Here is a 7,602-nt window from a genome sequence, read left to right on the forward strand (position 1 = left end):
TAGCATGGATCACCATTGCTAAGTTGTGCTGCTCCAGGAAAGGGGCCAGTTGTTGTACCCACTGTAGATGAAAAAAGGCAGACTTGGCAGTGGCTGCCACCTGGGTCTCCATAGAGGGGGCTCCAGAAGCACTCCCAAGCTCCTGACCTTAGGGACTGGTATCAACAGCACCCCATTAAAGACCAGCAAGATAATCCCCCTTCCTGGACCACCGTGTCTCAGATAGAGAACCTCTGTCTTTGTCAGATTCAGCTTCAGTCAACTCAGCCTAAGCAAGGATGTCACGGCTTGTAATGCCAGTAATATATGGTCATATTGGTTGGAACAACCCTTCTGGAGTGGGGCTAGCTGCCCAGAAAGGGTTCACACAGCAAGGAGAAAGATGACTAACAGGCTAGGCAAGGTCATCGAAGCTCGGGGGGAGGGGCACAGGATTCAACACCCAGACATGCCACACTGCTTAAAGATGATGTTTCACGTGGATGGCATTCATCTAGCTGAGTGGGGTCAGGACATTTGGTTGCATGGGGTTAGGCATGGCCTGAAGGTTTGGTTGCAGTTGTAAGAGCCTTGGTGGAAGCCTGTTGGGTTCCTCACCCATCTCTTGTGGTGGTATCATCATAAGGCTGGATCCACTTTGGGGGAAAGTGGCCTGTATGCCCATGTCACTACATTTGGGGACGCTCCCTTGAGGGATTTTTGGGGTGAGGGCTTAAGGACATGCCCAGCGTGGGGGCTGTTAGTGCCACCCTCGCAGAAGAGACCACACCATAGTGGTCATCCATGTGGAATCTAACATCCTGCTGCCCAGCATGTGGACTGGGTGGGTTGGAGTTCATCAACTGACAGGCGGGTCAATAGATCCATTTGCTCCATGCTGCAATCAATAAAGTTGAGGCCAATTTTTATCCGAAAGCTTGTCTTCCCTTAACCCTGCCCCCTTTACACTGGGCCCACAGTTAGTTTCCAACTTTGATCCTGTGGGAATAGAATATTTTCACATAAGTTTCTTAATATTAAGAGGATCTAGCTACTTTTTAAAAAAGTGCTACCTCTGTTTGCCATACTGTGAAAGATAAAATATGCATGGTTGGGCCCCTGTACATATGAAAACATTCATTGGGAGTAATACTTTTATTCAGCTGGGTCTATAAAACATGAATCCTGTGTTTCTTGAGATGGGTGTGTGTTGGTGAAAGAGAGGCCGTGATCAGGAAAGTGAATGGGGGTCATGGAATGACAGTTTCAGTTATAATTACTGTGGTCTTTACATTTCATCTTCTCAGCTGATCACTGATCTATTTCACTTACAAACTTCTTGACTGTTCAAAGAGCTACACAATTTGATATATCACTTGTAACCACACACAACATTCACTAGTGTATTTCTACACATTCATAAGGCTCTTGAGCTTGTAATAGCTGCTCCTTATTTTTTAAGCCTTTCAAACAGACTTAGGCCGTTTTCCCGCAGAGCTTACCGCAGAGTGACATCCCTCTTCACCGCGCAGCGTCTGCGCAGATTTCCCACCAACTGCTCCACATAACCAGGAAGAGCTGCGGCTTTTGCGTCGCTAACGTAAACTGGTTTTTAGTGGTTTACATCTGCGACACAAAAGGTCCGGCACTTCCTGGTTCTGCGGAGCAGTTGGTGGGAAATCCGCGCAGACACTGTGCGGTGAAGAGGGACGTCGCTCCGCGGTAAGCTCTGTGAGAAAACGGCCTTAGAGAAAAAAAACCCTTAATACACAGCTATCACCTGCTTCAGCTAAAGATGCTTATGGTACAGCTGCTTTATTGTGCTCCTGCAGGTATTTCAAAAACAACAGTTCCAAAGTACCTATTTATTAGATCCAACCAAAATATCACAGTGCCCTTCTGTGAACTAAGATGGCTACTGTCAATCTTCATCCTTTCACATTCTCCCCTTCCATGCTTTGGGTTGAGGTGCTGGATGCTGTTGTGAAGGGGACTTTAGGTCACAAATTTTGAGAATGTCTCCTTTTGAGACTTCTACAGTAATCAGAGTGCCTTTATTTACGTAGGTATCAAAGTTCATCTCTTCCTATCTGTGGTGAAACACCCTTCAGTTTTGATGTGTCTCAGTGTGTAAACCAATTTAACTGAACCACAGACACATGGATAATCCTAAAGTTGCCTTTGCCATTCTTGTTACTTTGACTCTCCTAGAGCATTATCTTTTATTTGTGACAAAGCTGCTATTCTTAGTAAGCCATATATATGTGCTGAACTTCAGCTTGTTCTGAGACAACATTTAGTGAATGTTCTTTCATATCCCAGGAGTGCAATGCTTAAACAGACTTTGTTTGGAGAATCAATTGTAGGAACAGATAAGGAATCCATGTAGAATAAATTGTCTATGTTAATGAAGAAAGAACTTGTAGTAGCACCAATTTCAGTTCCGGAAGCTCTTTTCAGAGAAGTAATTACTTTAGAAATGTTTCAACTCCCCTTCCATATAAACTGGTACCGCCCTGCCTTCACTTCTTTCTGCTGTCTTTATGGGTTTAATTCAGCCTTTCACATACAAAGCCAATTCACAAAAAACACCTTCCATTTGGGTTCCTGTTTCTCTGCCAGATGAAGTTAGAGAACTGATTACTTAAACTTCTTACCTGTTAAAACATAGCCTTGCCAGATACTGTCATGTCTGCTTTTGTCTCAACACATTGCTCTAAAAACACTATTCATAGCGGTGTATGCAGCCTCCATCCACCCATGTTTTAATGAAGACAGGACTAATTACCAGGGTTTAGCTGATCCTTCTGATGTTAATTATATTTAAATACATTTATATATTGCCAAACTTCAGTCAAAGCTTATTACAAAAACCTAAGGGTCTATTTCACTGTATAGAAGGCTGTTCGAGATAACTTACAATTGAATAAATTAAAACTGTATTAAGCAAATGCCAGTTTCAGTATTTCTTTGTCATTCTTTAGTTCAAGCATATACCTCAGTGAAGATAATCACTGTAGTTACAAATATTATGTAGGTTCTGAACGTTCTTATTGTTGTTGCCCAACTTGTGTCCCAGTTTAACTAACTAGAATGTTTATATTTATTTATTTAGAACATGTATAGGGTACATTTCTTCCAGATAACTGGGATCCCTACAGAAAAAATGATGTAGTCAATTATTGTTTGGTCTCTAACCTGCCCTTTCTGGACAAAGTGATTGAGAGAGCAGTAGCAGACCAACTCCAGGTCTTCTTGGATAACTCATCTGCTCTGCACCTTTTTCAGTCTGGCTTCAGCTGGGGCTATGGGGAAAATATGGCTTGGCAAGCTTTAGTGACTGAGTGTACACAAAGCTCATACTTTGATGTTAATTCTGGATATATCTGCAGCCTTTGATATAATAGATCATACTGTTCTGTTGAGGCCCTTTGAGGCAGAAGTAGCTATCAGGGGCCGTGTGCTAAACCAGTTCAATTCATTCCTCATGGATTAGACTCAAAGGGTTGCTATCAAAAACCAGTTATCTTCAATGTGTGACCTAACTTGTAGAGTTCCACAGGGCACAGTTCTATCCTCCATGCTTTTTAACCTCTATGTAAAGCCCTTAGCACAAATCATTCATAGCTTTGGGGTTGTTATCAATATGCTGCTGATACTCAGTTATATATATATTCTTATCCAAATCTCCTTGTAATGTGTTTTAGGTTCTAAATTACTGCCTGGTTGTTACAGTAAATTGGCTAAGAGTGAACAAATTGAAACTCAATCCTGAAAAGACAGATAATGTTGGTTGGAAAGGTGGAGATCTTGAGGGACACTGTGCTCCCCACTTTTGATGGAGTTCAACTATCCTTGCTGACTTGGTTTAGAGGCTGTGGGCTACACTGGATCCAATGTTATTTCTGAAGAAACAAGTTAATGCAGCTGCAAAAAAAAAATGCTTTCTCCAAACTTAGGCTAGCCCACAAAATGACCCCTTGCCTTGATATGGCTAATCTGGCCACCTGGACCCATGCCACAATGACATCCAAACTAGACTATTGTAATGTACTGTACATTAGTTTCCCATCAAAATTAATTCAAAAACTCTAGTTGGTACAGAATATTCTGGCTTGGCTATTATTAGGACCTAAATGGAGCATTCAAATTACTGTCATCCTACAGTCACTTCAGTGGCTGCCCATCAGATGTCAGCCCTTCATGGGCTTGAACCCTCACACATATGAGATCTTCCCCTTCTCCCCCTATGCACTGTCACAACAGCTTTGCTCTTATCAGCAGGTGCTTCTGCAGATGCCATCTTGCAAATGGGCAAAATAATAAACTGCCCATGCATGTGCCTTCTCTATTGTGTCCCCTGCCTTATGAAATGGCTTGCTTGAGAAAGACACAAAGACTCCTACTCTCTTGGCTTTCCACATATTATGACAAACTGAATTATTCAAGAAAGTTTTTTCTGTGCAGACAATAATGATCCACAAAGTTATTTAGAAAAAAAATATTAAGGATTGTTTTTTATACTACTGTGGTCTATACCACTGGGTTTAGCTTGCTGAAATTAGGATCCACCTATGCACTTTTTGCATGATTTAATGTATCATGTTAAGACTTGTGCTTTGCTTCAGTTCTGATTTTAGATTTCTGACTGGTTCTACAATCTTAATCCTATTGTATTGTTTACTGAATGTCCTATTGCGTTGATTGTATTGACTCACTCTGTGTAATCCACATTGAGTCCAAGTGATAAAGACAGACTATAAATTAAGTAAGTAAATAAATAAAATCCAATATGGGTGGCATCAATGAAATTAGTACAAAAAAATCTAAAATCCCTGGCCCAAGAGATATCTGCTTGGTGATTCCCAGCCCAAGATATATCCCCTTAGCCTCAACCAGAGCTACAGCCTTTTTGGCTCTGGCTCCAGCCTAGTGGAACAGTCTCCTGTGAAACTGGGGCCCTGCAGAACTTGTTGCAGTTCTGCAGGGCCTACAAAATGGAGATGTTCTGCCAGGTCTTTGATTGAGGTGGTGGACACCAAATTAAAATGGCCCCCTCTGATCCACCCACCTGTTCCATTTGCCACCACTATTTACAGGCATTGCTTTTATAGTATTTCTGGTGGGAGTTTGCTGCTCATTAAACTATTAAACCACCTGAGCTTACATACAATGGGAATGTATGAGTTATTTAAAAACAATGGAGACATCTTCACTTTACATTATGTTATATTGAACTGATTTTTAAAAAATAAGTTGTATTTATATATGTTGTAAGCCACTCTGAGCCTTGCATATGGGGGAGGGTGGGATAAACCCCAGAATAAATAAATAAGCAGAATTTAACCAACCACCAGAGAAAAATGCTTTCAGATTTAAGGCACCCATAATTTAATCTTCTTGAGGAGCAAATGTTCTTCTAAAGCTTCCAAAACTGCAAGAGAGATGTCTTCTAATTCTATCCAGAAGGCTAAAGTATTACAGTGTAATCCTATGTCTATTTACTCAGAAATAAGCCCCACATTATACTATAGAGTTTATTCCCAGCATAGTATGCACAACATAATAGGTTTAAATGCTTAAAGTATCAACTAAAGATTGTAGCTCAACAAAAAGGTGCTGCAAATGTAGTGCACTGATCCTATACATATAGGACTTATTTAAATGTCATCTTTCTTTATTGTGTTTGCAGTGCACTTTGTTATTGCATGAAGAAATATCTAAAAGGGCAAAAGCAAACAGGATGCAGAAATGTTCTTGTATATGCAGCTATCAGCTAGATTAATTGATTTCTAAAATTAAAAAAACAAACAAACCAGGTTCTGTACTGGGAATATAGTTGTTGTTGTTGTTATTATTATTATTATTATTATTATTATTATTATTATTATTATTAGTAGTAGTAGTAGTAGTAGTAGTAGTAGTAGTAGTATTTTAAAATTTTTCTTCTTTAATAGAAAATGCCCCAGAATAATTCCTTGGCAGGGGTGATGTGGGCAGAGAGAATGAGCTTAAAAAGAAATGTGGGTCCATTTCTTTCACATGTGGATTAACACACAGTGAAAGACATCAGGAGTGGTCTACAATGTTCAAGAATCTATGCCATGGTCACTCAGTACTTCTCGGATCCCTGTGCCTTCTGGATTTCATCAGCAAGAATCTTCTTCATTTTGCAATATTCTTGTCTAAATCGTCTTTAACAATGATCAAATCAAACTAAGTTCCAGGTCTACACAAGCTGGATCTAAGCACTTCAGCAGGCTCTCCTCTGTTTCTGTCTGCCTGTCCCATAGCCTTTTTTTCAAGGTTTCAATGGATGGAGGCTGGATGGAAATGTAGATGGGGTCGAGGTCTGTCTTCTTCATGCTCTTCATTCCCTGTATGTTGATATCTAGGATGCAGATCTGGTTCTGTGCCTGGAGGACCTGGATGGCAGCTTTACATATTTCATACATGTTCCCAGAAAACTCTGCATGTTCAACAAATCTTCTGGCATCAATTTCCTCCTGCATCTGGTAATCTTTCCCATTCACTTCACTGGGTCTTGGTTTTCTTATGGTATGGAATATGCTGAAGCCAAAGACATTCTCGTAGTCCTTCAACAGCCTTTTCAGCAAAGTGCTCTTCCCTAAACCTGAAGGTCCACTCAGAACAACTGGCCTTGGTCCCACCATCACTGATAATGCGCTGCAGGAAGAGTGGTGCCAGCTCATGGAAAGAGAAGTCAGACAAGCTGCCCAGAATGATGGCCAGTGCCAGGGAGGGGCAGGCCCAGCTGAGACCAGACCCTGATGCTGACAGCAAACCCCTCCCTTCACCCTGGGAGCTTCACCTCCTAGTTCTCAATTTATATTTAGAATAACAAAATATAAATTGTCATATATAAATTTCCTATATGATTGAATTTTTGATTGTCGGAGAGCATGAATTAATTGTGTAGAATCCCGTAATAAACATCAAATCATAGATAGAATGCTTATTGAAAATGCTTATATCACACTTTTCTGCAGAACTCAAGACAGCTAACAATCTTTACAAGTTTCATTGATACAAAAAGACATCAATCAGCAGTTTAAAAAAAACAGTAAAAATGCATACAAGCACCAGTTCAACACCGTTCAACTGCAAGAGAATAACAGCTCAGCAACATGATTTCAACTGTGGCACCCCCTCCCCCCCCCAAAAGCAGCCTAATCATTTGGCTGTCAGAAGTGGTGAGGGCCAGATCTAATAACTGAACCAGCAACAATCTCTGTGGAAATCTCAGCTCCCATCTCCAGTAGCTAGGGTGCTGCTTCTGCCTCACCTCTTTTTCCAAAATAATGAAGATACTCAGCTGTCTTGGGGTGGGGGGACACTGGGAGGCTGTGCTCCTTACTAATCAAGGGTAAGGAACATGTAAACCTTTTGGAGGTACCCACCCACCAATCCTGGTATTTTGGCACTTTGGGACAAAGCATGATTTTTGGAACTGTTTGACTGAGAAAGGCGTGCTTTCACCTGGTCTTCTTTGCCAGTTGGTTGGGGTGGGGTGTTCTGGTTAAGACTGGTTAGGCCCTATTAGGTCTGGCAGGGACAGAGTGACCTTTTGGTTATGTTAGGAGACTATTATGAGCACCATGA

At 41.1% G+C, this 7,602-nt stretch overlaps 1 pseudogene; it reads right to left on the reverse strand.

The window, feature by feature from the left end:
• Positions 1-6,091: 6,091 nt before the first annotated feature.
• Positions 6,092-6,724, reverse strand: LOC132575546 (guanylate kinase-like; annotated as a pseudogene).
• Between the last annotated feature and the right edge of the window lie 878 nt (positions 6,725-7,602).

The sequence above is a fragment of the Heteronotia binoei genome, chromosome 7 (genome assembly GCF_032191835.1).
Source record: "Heteronotia binoei isolate CCM8104 ecotype False Entrance Well chromosome 7, APGP_CSIRO_Hbin_v1, whole genome shotgun sequence".
Taxonomy (NCBI): Eukaryota; Metazoa; Chordata; class Lepidosauria; order Squamata; family Gekkonidae; genus Heteronotia; species Heteronotia binoei.